The sequence below is a fragment of the Ixodes scapularis genome, unplaced genomic scaffold, assembly GCF_016920785.2.
Source record: "Ixodes scapularis isolate PalLabHiFi unplaced genomic scaffold, ASM1692078v2 PGA_scaffold7__128_contigs__length_106722199, whole genome shotgun sequence".
Lineage (NCBI taxonomy): Eukaryota > Metazoa > Arthropoda > Arachnida > Ixodida > Ixodidae > Ixodes > Ixodes scapularis.
Genome location: NW_024609882.1, coordinates 74,177,829 through 74,193,356, shown reverse-complemented (window position 1 = coordinate 74,193,356; position 15,528 = coordinate 74,177,829). Strand labels below are relative to the sequence as shown.

The 15,528-nt window shown below is 46.1% G+C and overlaps 1 pseudogene; it reads right to left on the bottom strand.

The window, feature by feature from the left end:
* Positions 1 to 12,130: 12,130 nt before the first annotated feature.
* Positions 12,131 to 15,223, bottom strand: LOC120842855 (annotated as a pseudogene).
* Positions 15,224 to 15,528: the final 305 nt, after the last annotated feature.

The following is a 15,528-nucleotide window of genomic DNA, read 5'->3' as shown; positions in this document are numbered from 1 at the left end:
AACACGCATATTTTCGGCTTCGACTCACAAAGAAAACTCCTTTATTTTCTAAAACTTCAACAATAATACTGGCGGAAAGGAAAAGGGAAACCCCCGAAGAGGCGAGCGCCCCAAGCTGCTCCAGGCTGCCCAGGAAAGTGCTGGGGATGAGGGGAACACTTCTTGAGCACAAAGGAGCCCGCCGCGGGGTCTACGGCGACCACCAAGACAGGAGGAAGCGAGGCACCACGTCGGGGGAAGGGGCATCACAAAAACTAATCAAAAACACGCTCACGGACGGGAGAAGAGTCAAGAAAAATACAACACTGGTGTCATATCAAACTGCATGGTGTGCACACCAGGCTGCCTGGTGGGCCATGAGCCCATGTGGTGCGACACCAGCCTCTCGGGTGTCCCCATCAGGCTGGTGTTTAGGTGCACCAACATTGGGCACACCAGGCTGGTGTGCTAGACACACCAGCATTACTGGTGTGCCCACCAGGCTGGTGTGCTCGATATACCAGCACTGCTGGTGGGCACACCAAATCATCCTGTGTCACATCAATATTCTCTGATGTCACACCAGGATTGCCTGGTGTATTTTTAATTGGGGTGCCCATCTAAAGCTGCCGTGGGTCCCAACAGGCTGTGGGTGGGCCAAGTTAGCATTAGGGTGGTCTCCAAGCCGAAAAAACTTCAGCGTTTTTAATTTGCGCTGCCTAAGCAATACCTTCGTGGGTTCCGCGTAGGCTATATAGGAGCCACTTAGCATTGATGTAGGCTCCACTTTGGCAAAACGTGTGTACGCCCAACTTGGGCCACAAGTGAATAGCCCCCTGAGACCCACCTAGGTTATGCGAGGGGGAGTTACCACAAAAACAGGCTTCACGGGGGCACCGCATGCGTATGCTTAACTTGGGCTGCAAGCGTTGGGTACGCCTAGCGTGTGTATGAGTAACTTCGGTTGCCCTTGTTCCGTGTTATTCGTCCTCTCCGCCTTCCTCTCCCTCAAAAACGTTCGTATCATATAACTGACAAAAGCACAAAGTTGGCTCAGAAAAGGGGGCCGACGCGGATCCCACTTGGGCATCCCACTTGTGCCCCACGTCAGTTTTGCAAGTCGGGCCCAAGTGGGGCCCACTCTGGCAGCCCATTTAGACTGCCTCAGGGGACCCACAGTGGGTCTACTGGAAGGCCCACAAGGACCCTCCTCGTGGGCCCAACGGGGGCCCACACTAGGCCCAGGTTGGTAGCAGACATCGGTCCCGATCGTGGGCACATAACGGGCCTGTGTGGGAATCACACATGACCTTATTTGGTCGGGTGTGATTTCATTTTTATTTAAGGCATTTCATTTCATACAAAATTGAACATTGCTCAGTTTCTCTTTGCACCTACTTGAAATATAACCATTCTTATAGATCGATAAACTTCTTGAGCAAGTCCATTTAAAATTATTCATTTAAAGTGTACGAAATGGAACAAACAAAAGAAACCTGTGCACATCTCCATAAAAACATATGTTGGACAGGTAATGGGGGTGCATAGCCAGCTTACACCATTATAGAAACTAAATATTACAACAAATACGACATTCTCAAGAAAGTGTTTTGAATGCATCCTCAAAACAGTACTCTCTTCTAAAAATTCTCCCCCTCGTAAAACGGCTTTCTCAACAACCCTACTGAGTAGTATTAGTTTTAAAGTTTAACAGGCCTATAAATGCTCACTTCTTTTAAAATTACAATTCTCAGTGATTTGGTATTAAATTATCGCGATATGCTATGTTGGATTTCCTTAACGCGCAGCGAATATACGCAATATTAGCAAAATATGCCATTTTTGGAATTGCAGAGCTAGACAAGATTGGGCATTCCCACGGTCTGCGACCTTGGAACCCATATCCATGCTAGCTTTGCCTCCGTATAACCAAGGTGGGACTCAGGGGGCATCGAGTGGGCAGCCCAATTTAGGCATACCCACGCGGTGCCCCTGTGACGCCTACGCGAGTGGTAACTCCGCCCCCGCGTAACCGAGGTGGGTCCCAAGGGGGATTGCACGAGAGGCCCAAATTGGGCATACCCACGATTTCACTAAGTGGAGCCTACATCATTGCTATGTGGCAGCTGTACAGCCGACGTGGAGTATTACTTAGGCAGTCCAAGTCGGAAACTCCTACGTTTTGTCACTGTAGAGCCTCCACCATTTTCAAACTGGGCCCACGCACACACAAGTTGGACACAGGGGGTTTTACATGGGCAGGCCAAGTGGGGCATGTCCACGCTCAGCCACTGTGGAGCCCGCACAATTGCTAGCATGGACCACGCACAACCGGCGTGGGATAGGAATGAATAAAAATCAGAGTAACGTCCACTTCAACTAAATACAACGTGTTTCCAGGAGAGCCTTGAAGGCGCTGGAGAACACTGACGTTTGTCGTCTTCAAGTCAGGCGAATGGAGGCACAAGCGGAGAGACTGATATTAGAAAAAAAAGTTTATCCGAAAAAACCATGAAGTACTTTTTCAAATTTTTCTTAAATGTTGAACAAGCGAGGTGAATTAAAATTGTAGATTTTTCGAAAGTTCTGGGAACCGTTGCCTCTGATGATTTTTACGGCGCTCAATATGGCCGTTTCTGCATAAACTGGAGATTTCTTCAATTAAACAAAATCCAACTAAACGAGGCCCTGAACATTTAACACAAGCAAATAAACTCATAGTTGTAAGGGAAGATAGTGAAACACCATTGTAGCCAAAACCACTATACAAGTTGACAAATAAAATCTCACAAACTCTAATATACTTAGAGTTATTATTTTAATTTAAAACGGGGTCATTCAATGTCTAAATTCGACGGCAAGGTAGGGTATGTTCTTATGTAATTAGGCGCTCACTTGGTTTTGTGTGGTACGCAACCTTTTCTTTTTAGATTGTTTTTGTTTTCTGTCTGAGTTTTATGGTAATTCCAGACATCTTGAGCATGATATCAGAAAGAATATAAGTTATTATTTTTTCACAAAAAAAGTTAATTTCTTTGAGTTCAAAGGCTTTTTTATCCAAATTAATGTTTCGTGCAAATGTCAATTAATGTTTCCCCTACAAAAAAAAAAGAACTGCCGCGTTTCCTGTAACATAGAATGACCCAGGAGCGTGTAGTTTATAAATGTGACGAATCGACACAGCAAACTGACTGTAAACATCTTCAATTTCGTGAAGATGTTTACAGACAGTGGAAGTTTACAGAGTTAGTGGACAGCAAAACTGTTTTAAGAAATAGCAAGAATCGAATATTTAAATTCTTATAACAGTTCACTACAGACGAAACTGTAGATGCTGTTAATGCATTAGGTGGATCAGTTTTGGGCATAAACGGCTGAAACAGTTGAGCTTAAATCTAGTACATTGGCATCTCTATCATTATAAATCGCGACACTTTGGATTTAGATTGCCGTGCAGACCTGGATCAAATTCCTTAATGGGTAGAGAGGTTAGGAGAGATTTGTGAAATAAAATGCAACGTTCAAAGATATCTCGTGTAGATAAATGTTCAACATGAAGATTTTACCAATCTCTCTGTTATGATCACTAAATCTGGCACTCTAAACGTTTCTGATGTAACAGCTTTGTCAACAAATGATGTTAAACGTTCCTTGCGCACAAGGTCGGCGAGGGAGATCTCTTGGCCGCCGATGTATTTGTCCTTAACTTTTCTTTATCCTCCCGTACATTTCGACGCCTGCACAGCAACAGCGGAGCTAAACATTTGCCAATATATCACTGCTTGTCGAATGTATTGTTATTTAAATATCTGACGCTTGCAACTCAAGCTTTGGCTCGATTATTTCGCGCTTGCGACTAGATTTCGAACCAAAAATCTACAATTGAGGCTGTGGTAGGTGCGAATGGCACCTCGTAACAGAAGAACGCCCGCCATCTACGCTGTCACCTCGCATATGATATGTGTGGCGGGGTTGCATTCTAGCGCAAGCTCGATTCTATACTACAACTCATACGTGTTCGTGTTAAGTGTCGTGCTTAAACGAACATTAGATTTTGTCCACTTGTGGAGCGCCGGCTGGAATGAACTCGCTCCACGCTGGAAGTGGGAATGCGTCGGCAGCAGTGCAGAGAATCGAACATGCTATCGCCCAGGACACTACGTGCTCTCAGGGTGGCACCATTTTATCTTATACGGGTATTTGAAAGGAGTCAGCTGGGTAATCGAAGTAGGGCAAGCGCTTAAGCCCGATAGCAGACGAAACCCCGCTCGTTCTTACAGTTTCGGTAGTACCCTTGTGCTGTACGTTAGCTGTACGGAACATCTACCTCTCGCTCGCTACTGCCTGTGAGAAGTTTTTCGCGTTTAACATTAATGGTTTCTCCGGGACTAGTACATTTCGGTTTGTTGATTTATTTTTGTAAATAATGAGGTACAGTGTATCGTTGTCGTTTACCTTAAGAGTAGTTACCTCCTCCGGTGGATCTACAACAACAACTGCGTCTATTTCATCGGCAGAAAAGACACAGTGCTGACTCAAAGAAAAAACTATTTCTTGGTTTCTGTAGAACCTACTACAAGCGCATATTTTTGCACACATTCGGGCTAGGAGAATCAGATCCTAAATCAGTTTTTCTTCCATGTTTCCAGTAATATGAGATTCGATGTTCGCCATAAAAGAACCATGAAGTCCAAGTTATCTTCTTTAGTTTTGTTAATTATAAATAACGATAAAGAAAACCTTTAATAGAGAACGCATGCTCGGCGCACGCGTAGTTAGATTTTCGGTGGTGCAATAAAAAAAATCGCAGTCATTAGTCGCTTTTGAGGAACCACCTACGCGTAAATATCACAAATTTCGCCTAGGGTACAAATAAACCAATACAAGAATCAGCGATAATATAATCCATATAAGTGTTTTAAATCCCCATCTTAGCAGGCAAGGTATATTGCGTGGATTTGTATTTGTTGCGTTTCTTACTTGAGCACGTTTTTTTTTTCAATGTTGCTTGTCGACCTATGATTGCTAAAGGTCTAAACCAGTGCGAACTACATCTCGAAAAAAGATATTGCAACCGTATTTACTTTTTTTAAATCCGTGCATTTCGCCCCTGGAGTAGCAAAAATGACGCGATTTTAAGCGGTGTTTACTGGCCAGCTGGAGGTTCATACTGTCCAGTCTGCAGTGTACATGACACGCGATTGTTAGTGAACAAAGGACATTTCCCCTTCCATGACGCATGCGATAAGTCACAAATCATGGCTTGGTGACTACAGGGAGACAATAGGGCATCCCTTCGACTTTCTTGCAGCAACGAGTTTTAGTTGTTCGTCAGCCTTCAACAAAAACCGTTCGTATCTCCCTGAAGCCTCCTTAAATTTGGTCTGGAATTTCTGATCATGCTTCCCGCATAAATGCCAAAACATTTAATGATATTGTTGTGTTTCTTTTCTAAAGTCTTCGTGGGCCCCATCCGGTCTGCGACAGCAGTTGCGAGGATGCGGAATCTCCGGGCAAAAGGCAGGCGTTCCCTACTGGTTCCGTCCGTGCAAGGCCCCGGCGGGTGTCACTTCTGTTATGTGAGTGCAGAGCCAGCAAAGACGTGTGCTCCACGAGAGCTGAACGTGGGCCTTCCAGATTTGGTCCGCCCATGCGTTCCCCTGTGTCCGCCTTCGGTCATACAGGAGCAGAATTATCACAGAGGCAGGCTTAATGTGAGCACCACTTGGGCATGCCCAAGTTAGGCTGACCATACGATGCCCCGATTTGTCTCAATTAGAGTGTGTAAGGACAGAGATATATAACAATAAGGAGGGCTACACGGAACATGCCAAACTTGGGCTCCCCATGCAATGCCTTGGCTATACGGGGGAAGATTTAGCGCGAAGGGAGACTCCACGGGGGCACCGCGTGGTCATGCCTAGCCTGGGCAGCACATGCAATGCCTCCTGGGTCCCATCTCGACTACACGTGCGTACGATTGGCATAGTTGTGGGGTCCATGGGTGATTAGCGTGATCATGTCAAACTTGGACTATCTGCGCGACTTTCAAAACGGTAGTTGACGCTAAATTGAAAATGTTTACTGTTACTCTTGAAATTTAGCAAAAAGAGTTCGCTTGAATATAATCACAAATCTTCGAGAATCGTAAATTTAAGCACGTGAGTAAAAGTTAAGGTTTGATAAATTTTAGTCCTAACTCAATATACTGCAGATTTTATTAAAAGGCCATTTCACGTTCGGCAAGATTTTTTTTTTTATGGAGAGCGTCGATTTGAGGGTGAATTGGAAACACGCTCGTCAGGGTGTCCTATATAACTCGTAGTATGCAGACGGTTCAAGCTGGCCACTTAACACGATTACCTCGGCAGCATAATTTTCATGCAAATTTGCACACTTTTATTTTCCACTTTTTACACTTCAAATGCTAATTTTTATGGGTTTGGTGAAGACATTTTTTCATCTATCAAAATAGTAGTATTTCCAGTCGTCATACGGCGAAAATGATACATGTTCTATTTTTATCCACTGAAATGCCCCACGCCGCATGGATTTTATGAAAGGACACCGATTGAAATGACAGTCCCGGGGAAACCTCGTGTGGACTGCTCACGTAGGACCACTGCGGGCACCACGTGGGCTGCCTATCTAGGTCCCTTGTAGGCCTTACGAGGAGCACCTTTGTGGGTTGCCCAGTTAGACCCATCGTGGGTTCCACTAGGAGAATCTATGTGGGCTACCCAAGTAAACCTCTTGTGAGTCCCCGAGGCAGCGCGTGGTGGCTGCCCAAGAGGGCCCCATTTTTACTCGAACTACGGAAGCGATGTGGAACACACTTTGGCTGTCCAATCGGGACAAGCTTTGACATCCTTTTCATAGCCACTTTGAAAAGGTCTCTAAACAAACGTATACGTTGCCTGACCATGTAAGCCCCCCTGCACGTTCCACGAAGGGTTGGCCATTTCCAAGTAGCAAACAGAGGGCTCCAAAATTTGGGTAGACGGTGGTCTCACGTGGGCAGACTTCTGGGGTCTTACGTCGGTTTTGCATCTCGGATCCAAGGCACCGCGACTTGAACTGCATACCGGGCTTCCCTCGTGGGACCCACAGCGTGCCTACTTGGGCAGCCCACCGCGAATTAAGTCGTGGGACGTACACGGAGAATACTTGGTAAGCCCACATCTGTTGCCCTCGCGGTTCCCAACGGGGCCTACTTGGGCAGACCACATGGGGGTTCTTTCGTGCGACCTGCAGGTGGAATACTAGGGCAGCCCACCTAGACTTTTGTCAAGGGAACGCTAGCACAATGTGGGTTCTGAAATAGGGGCCGACGTGGATCCCACTTGGAGAGCCCACGTGGTTGCCACGCCTGGTATGAAAGTCGGGCCTAAGTGGGGCTCGCTTCGGCAGCCCATTTAGGCTGTCTCGATGGACCCACAATGGGTCTTCTTGGGCAGCCCACATGGGCTTTTGTCGTGGGACCTCTAGTGGACCTACTCGGGCTGCCGACAGCCGCCCTACTCGTGGGGGCCACAGGGGGTCCACAGGAGGCATAGGTGGGCAGCACACATTGGTCCTCATCATGGGACTCACAACGGGCCTACGTGGGCAGTTTACATAAGATCGCCTCGGAAACCTGATTTAGTTAGGTGTCATTTCGTAATTTATTAACGGGTGACGGGGTATTTTAGCGCATACCAAATGTAACATGTCTCGCTCTCCCCGTGTGCTTAGTGGATATATTTAAATTTGTATTCATCGTTGAAACGTCTCGAGCAATCCCAGGTAAATTTGGGCTTTGTCAAAAATGCGAAATGAAACAAAACAACAACAACCAAAATAAACTTTGCGTATTTCCCTAGAAAATCTTGAGGACGGCTAATTGGGGTTAAGCCAGCTTAACTTTTCGATGGACACCAAAGTTGAGAACAGATACGGCATTCTGATGAGAGTGTTTAGAATTCACGCGCAGATACCACCCTACGTAAAACTGCCTTCGCGGTAAGATAGCTTAAGTTAGTAAAAAACGTTTAACAGGCGTACAAATTGTCACTCCCTCTTAATATTACAATTCTCAGTGATTGGGTATAAAATTAAGCCGTTCTTCTACTTTGGATGTCCAGACCGTGCAGCATATATGTTCAATATTAGCGGAAAGTACCATTTTTCGAGTTGCACAGGTATACCAAGTTGGACATGCCCTGGAACCCATATATATCATAACGTGGCCTCCGTACATCCGACGTGGAAGGCAGGGGGCATCGCATGCGCCGCCCAATTTAGGCATGCCTATGCGGTGCCCCCGTGGAGCCTATCTTTGTGGTAACTCCCCTCGCTGATAAACCAGGTAAGACCCACGGGGACATCGCACGGGCGGCCCAAGTTTGTTATGCCAACGACTTGCCGACGTGGAGCCCACATTATTTCTAAAGTGGCCCTCGCACAACCTAGGTGGGACCCGCGGCGGTTTTACATTGGCAGCAGAAGTCGGACATGCCGACGCTTTGGCACCGTGGAGCCCACGCCATGGCGACCATGGTCCCCGCGGAGCCGATGTGGGACCTACGGGATTTTTACATGGCAGCCCAAGTCGGGGATGTGCATGCTCTGTCACTGTCGAATCTGCACATTGCTAACGTGGCCCACGCACAGCCTAGGTGGGCCCCACATGGATTTTACATGGGCAGCCCAAGTGAGGCATGCCTACGTGTTTCCGTCAGCGAGCCCCCATCTTCGTTATCTTAAGCCCTGTACAGTCCAGGAGGGACACACAGAGGTTTTACAAGTGTCAAAGGAGCTAGGCAGGCCCACAGTTTACCGAAAGGAAGCCCCGAACTTCGTAAACTTTAACTATTTAGTAGAAGAACAGCTTTAAAAGCTCCGGGATTGTCAAAGTAAGTCAGGTTGTTGAACAGAGTAATCTGCGGTTTATTTCGTTTTTTTCCAGAAACAAATCTTCAAAGACATGTAAGAGTTTGCACGGAAGCCTGGGGCATGGTTTACTTACATCTTACCGAACTCAATTATCAACCCCCTTTACCTTTAGAAGAATATCTTCAAGCGGCATGTGCTCGGTTTCGAAGCATCGCCAGACGGTGCTACGCTGTGCGAGGCCATGATATCCGATATAAAATGAAAGCTAACTTATGTAGTACACAATTTTGATTAACGAATGACTTTTAAACTATTGAAGCACGGGCATCTGCACCAACCTGTTACAACGTATTTGCACAAATTTCGAACAATTTGAATTGAGTAATTTACCCGAAGACGGAATAGCGCAACACATTATATTTAAATGATTTCAAACAATGTTATGACTTTTATTAATTATATTGGAACAAAATCATCGGAATTATAAGAATTCGATTAATGCAGCTTAAATATAGAATGAACTAAAAAGCATTGAGTACTACTTTAACACATCTGTACTTTAATCTTGCAAAGTATCGATTACAAAATTATTGCTGAATGCATAATTTAGCAAATGTATGAATATTATATAAAGGCTTGCATAAAGACCGAAATTCAAAAGAATACATGGCGCGCAATGACATCTCGTCAGCGGGCGTACTTCTGCGCGCGTGCCTGCTGCATCCTGTTTTATGCGATCAATTTTGCTTATTCTCGAAAGAAACGAGTAGGAATAACCCTTGGTACAATGCGATCACGTCACGTCCAAGACACGTGAAGCAAAATCTATGCATAAAGTGCATATTGTTTGGTCGGATAGGGATCTAAGTTCACCTCTGTGTGCAGTTATACTGATGCGCTGTTCAAAGAGAAGGAATTGATATGTTCGTGAACCTTCGTTATTGCGTTTTATGGAACTTCCTTGGGGAGGCATGTAGTGCGTGAACAAGTACACGCCGTTTAATCTGTGACCGTGTGCGCTATGTCACAAATTATTATTCTAGTCATCTTTGCAATATAACAAACGGATGCTTCACGCCATGAAGTGCATCTCCCTTCAATAATTATCTATCGTTTATTGCCGAAAAACAACGAGAGAGCTTGTCCACTCCACGCACACGGCTGTATTCCTTACGACGCAGACATTATTTCAGTCGCTTTTTTTCTCCGCCTTGCTCCACATATGAACCTTCCCTATATCTTCACATTGTTCTTTAGCATCTAATCAACATCGGCTGGAGTAACGCAAACATAGATGCTTGAGGCTAAAAGTAATTGTGTGCCAATTAAAAAAAGAAAGATAATCTACAAAAAAAAAAAAGGAACACAAATCGGAACGCAATCCGACAACAACAACTTTAGGGCATTTTACGTACAAGTCATCTCGGAGTTTTTCCAGATTGTATTTTGTCTAGACGTGGTTGCTATGTCGTCGTCGGTGACAAGTACATTTATGTAGAAAACACACAACAAACCTTGCGGACTTGAAACTTGAGATTCACATTGGGATGATACAGCTTGATTTTTTTTTTTTTTTTTTCTCCTGACCACGGTAACAGACGGAATCCGAGTTTTTGCCCTTGGACGTTCCGGATATCGATACTTAGGCTGTCGACAAAACGTTTTCCACCCTATGGAGAGGCTGCGAGATCTGCCTTGTCTTCCGCTTTTGGGGCTTATTTGCCCCTGCAAAAATACAAAAACTAAAGTTTCTACCAGAATGTCAAAATATTGATATCGCAAACAAATCGTTTCCAGAAATATAATTCTAAAAATCCGAAGCGCTCTTTTCTATACCATTGGAAATGCTGCCGGAGAGATAGCGATTAAGTAGATAACTAAAATGTGTTTAATAATCTCTCAAGGAACCTGGGTTTATTAAGTTATAGGTTAGGTGCATACAAACTGCGATAGAGTACAGTCACGGCGTTAGAAGAGAATTTGATTAATGACGAGGAAAGGGCGACACATCTCTCTAACTCGCAACGCGTATTTACTGTCACAATCTGTCAGCATCCGCAAGTATCGTCGCGCTGTAAGGTCTGGAGTAATAAGTTAGGTCCTTAGCGATCATCTTCCTATTTTTATGTGTTAAAACCAACTGTATACGGAAACAAGTGCCATCTGTCTTCTGTGTCAGACCGCAGTGCAGAGAAACGAACACGGTGTCGCCCATAACACCACGTGCTCTCAATGTGGCGCCATTTTATTACACTGTAATTTTATTCCATACGGGTATTAGAACGGATTCAGCCGGGTAATCGCAGTAGGGCACGCGTTTTATCCATATAGCAGACGAAACACCGCCCGTTCTCACAGTTTCGGTAGAACCCTTATGCTGTACGTTAGCTGTACCGAACATCTACCTCTCGCTCGCTACTGCTTCTGAGAAGTTCTCCGCGTTTAACATTAATGGTTATTCCGGGATTAGTATATTTTACTTTGTTCTTTTATTTTCGTAAATAATGAGCTACAGTGTATCGTTGTTCGCTTTGTTCAAGAGCAGTTGCCTCCTCCGGTAAAACTACCTTCAGCAACTGCGTCTATTGGATCAGCAGAAAATAGAAGCCCGATCACACAATGCTGAGTGAGAGAAAAAAGTATTTCTGGGTTTCTGTGAAACCTACTGCAAGCGTATATTTTTTCAGCACATCCGGGCTAGAAGATTCAAATCCTAGATCAGTTTTTCTTCCATGTCTCCAGCAATATGAGATGATTCGATATTTGGCGTAAAAGCAGCATCGAGTCCAAGGTATGTTCTTTAGTTTTATCAATTATGAATAACGATAAAGAAACCCTTTGACAGAAAACGCATGCTCGGCGCACCGGCGTAATTAGATTTTCGGTGGTGCACTGAACAAAAAAAATTTCGCAACCATTAGTCGCTACCTACGCGTAAATATAAGAAATTTTACCTAGGCTAGAAATACACCATTACAAGAATCAGCGATAATATAATCCATATAAATGTTTCATATCCACACCTTAGCAGGCAACCTATATTGCGTGGATTCGTATTTGTTGCGCTTCTTACTTGAGCTCGTCTGATTTAATTTTCAATATTGCTTTCCTACTTATGGTTTCTAAAAGTCTAAACCAGTACGAACTACATCTTGAAGAAAACTATTGCAACCGTATTTACTTTTTTTAAATCCGCGCATTTCACACCTGGAATAGCCAAAATGACGCGATTTTGAGCCGTGTTTCCAGGCCAGCTGGAGGTTTTATACTGTCCAGTCTACAGAGTACATGACGCGCAATTGTTAGTAAACAAGGGACATTTCTTCGTCCATAACGTATGCGAAGTCACAAAACATGGCTTGGCGAATACAGGGAGACAATACAGCATCACTTCGACTTTCTTGCAGAAATCCATTTTACTTTTCATCCGCAGGTGTGAGTCATCCTGCAACAAAAACCGTTCCAATCTTCCCGAAGAATTCTTAATTTTGCTCTTTAATTGGTGATGATGCAACCCGCATAAATGGCAAGACATTTAATCATATGTTTGTGTTCCGTTCCTAGAGTCTCCGTGGGTTCCATCTTGTCTGTGAAAGAATTAGTAAGGATGCGGGACCTCCGGGCAAAAGGCGTACATGCCCTACTTGTTTCGTCCATGCGAGGTGGCACCCGCCGGTGCCACCTCGCGCGTCCGGGGTGGCACCCGCCGGGGTGCCATCCCGCATAACCGAGGTGGCACCCCGGTGGGTGTCACCTCGGCTATGCAAGGGCAGAGTCAGCAAATATGTGTGCTCTACAGTGGCAGCGCATGTTCCCACCCGACTTGTTCTTCCCGTGCAATCCCATTGTGTCCGCCTTCGGCAATACGGGAGCAGAATTCGCACAGTGGCGGGCTCAATGTGGGAACCGCTTGGACATGCCCAAGTTAGGCTGACCATGCAATGCCCCCGTGGGTCTCACTTCGGCTATGCGGGAGCATATATATATATTTAATATATATATATAAAGTGGGCGCACCATGCACTGCCCCTGGGTCCCATCTCGACTACACGTGCGTACGGTTGGTTTAGATGTGGAGTCCATGGGTGATAGGCGTAAGCATGTCAAACTTGGACTACCTGCGCGACTCCCAAAACGGCAGTTGACGCTAGATTGAGAATATTTACTGTCACTCATGAAATTCAGCAACGGGAGTTCGTCTGAATTTGACTGCAAATCATCGAGAATTGTAGATTTAAGCTTGAGTGTAAAGATTGTGGGCTTTGCGGCCCATTACTACGCGATTGAACTCGAGTTCTCGCCCGTTGCCTTCGAGCCACGCTCAAAACTCGGGCTCAAGGGGTTGGTCCACGGCAAGCATAAAGTAAAGGTGTGTGTTTTGAGATCTGCCTCGTTGGTCCTTCTTTCGTGTGAGCAGTAGCACCGAACCCTGCATTATTTGGCGCCCAACGTGGGGTAGGGAGTGTCCATACTCCTCCGCACCTCCGGTGAAGTTGGAGTATTTTGGCTGCTTTGCACCCATCAAATAAGATTACGGAGGTGCAAACTCGCCCTGCCTCTGCCTCTCAATCCAGTCCTCTTGAGTAAACTTCTTGCGGAAGCGTGGCTCGTTCACCATCTGTGCCAGGTTCTTCCCCTGGTCCCAGGGCCGCATCTCGGGCACGTCGTACACGCGGCTGTCCTTGGCCTGCTCGGCCGCCCCCTGGGGCGGCACCAACGCCTTTTCCTCTTTCTTCTTGTCCTCGTCGCCGCGTTCCTCGTCGCTCGACGCTTTCTTCTCTTCACCTTTGGTCGGGATGTTCTTCCTCCGAATCCGAGCCAAGACGAGCCTTCAGCATCACTTCCCTCTTCTCCCTCATGCAGTTGGAGATGGCCTTCTGCTTCTCCGTCTGTTCTCTCAACTTATTGAGAAGGTCCAGTTGTTTCTGATGTTCGACCGCATCTCCGGAGAGGTCGTATAATCCGACGCCGTGCTCTCGTGCCTCTTGGAAGCACACGTGTCCGTAATGAATGGATTCCTTGAAGGCGTTCTCGGCTTCCTGCTCCTCCCAGTTCTGTCTCAGCCTTCCCGCATCAGTTCATGCGACAGGAACTGTGCTGTGCGCTCCGGCTTGTCCGTCTCCACAATGCCAGCTTTCCCAGTGAGTTCTCTGCTATTCTTGATAAAAATAGGCAAGTCATTCCTCGTGCACCTCTGTGAACATCGGGTAAACTCCTCCAGGAGTCTTCGGAGACGACGCATTTGCTTGTCCGTAGCAAGAAACTTCTGCAAAGAATCGCTTACCGCACATGGGAGTCGCAAAGCAGGCGTTCTAACGTCAGCGTTATCGACACTGACGATACAATTCTCTCGTCTGGTGAACGGGATCAGTTTCGCGTCACTACCTAACCGATAGCCTGTGTTCCAAAAGTCAAGTCCTAGGCTCTCCGCGAAAATAAAATCTCGGCTAGGTACCCAGCGCGAGCAAGCATCTATCGCAGCCACAACATTGGCATCCTCGTGCACGTGCTCTTCACCGAGCGGAGCACAGGACAAAGCGTCTGCAACTTTGTTTTGTGAGCCTGTCTTATGCACAATTGTGTACTCATATTTTTGGAGCGTAAGGACCCAGCGTGCTAATCGTTCTGCCGGATTTTACAGCCGCTGAAGCCAAGACAAAGCGGCATTATCCGACTGGATCACAAAGCGCGCGCCATCAAGATACATGCTGAATTTCTGCAGGGCGAATATGATGGCTAGGCACTCTAGCTCGCAAACGTTCCTAATTTCGGTGAGCTGTTTGCAACTTATGGCTAGCGAAAGCTACGGGTCGTAAGACACCATCCAAGTCTTGAAGCAGCACAGCACCTAAACCGTAGCCGCTCGCATCGGTTTGCTGTACAGACGGATGGTTGAGGCCTGGGAGCTTCAAAGATGTTGTTTCAGCAATAGCTCTGGACAGTTGATGGAAAGCATTTTGCTGTGCCTCCGTCCAACGCCACTTGACGCCTTTGCGCAGCAGTTCGTTCAGAGGCCGCGTTATCTCTGCAAATTGGGAGACAAACATGAGGCTATTCATGTTGTATCTTTGTAACTTGTGAATCGAAGGTACTCTTTATCGTTCAGTGTTTGAGTGGGGCATTCGCGGTTCTTATTTACAAGCCTGCTCACGAGGAAGGTCTGCTTCTCTCGCAAGACATGGAGGCACCGGAAAAAAAGAGTCGCAACTTCGGGAAGGTATCGCTGGGAACGAGCGTGTCATCGCTGATCGACTTGAAAGCGAAATTGCTTCGAAAGCGAGATGCGCTAAAGGCAGAGAAGTTGAAGCAAAATGCCCAGAAAGAGGTGTATGTAAAGCAAAAGCTAATCTCTACGAACCAGCCTCCCCATACTAAAAGAAGGAAAAATGAGGCAGTTCTCAAAACACACACCTTTACTTTATGCTTGCTGTGGACGAACCCCCTGAGCCCGACTTTTGAGCATGGCTCGCGAGCACGGCGTGCTCGCGAGCAAGGGGCGCGAGCTCGAGTTCCTTCGCGTAGTAATGGGCCGCATAGCCCACAAAGTTTAGGTTTGATAAAGTTGAATCCTAACTTAACCTGCTTTGCGTTTACTTTGAGAACCCCATTTTAAATTCGGCAAGCTTGTTTTTTTTTGCATTTTTTTACGCGGAGCACCGCGAAGCATCGAAGCAC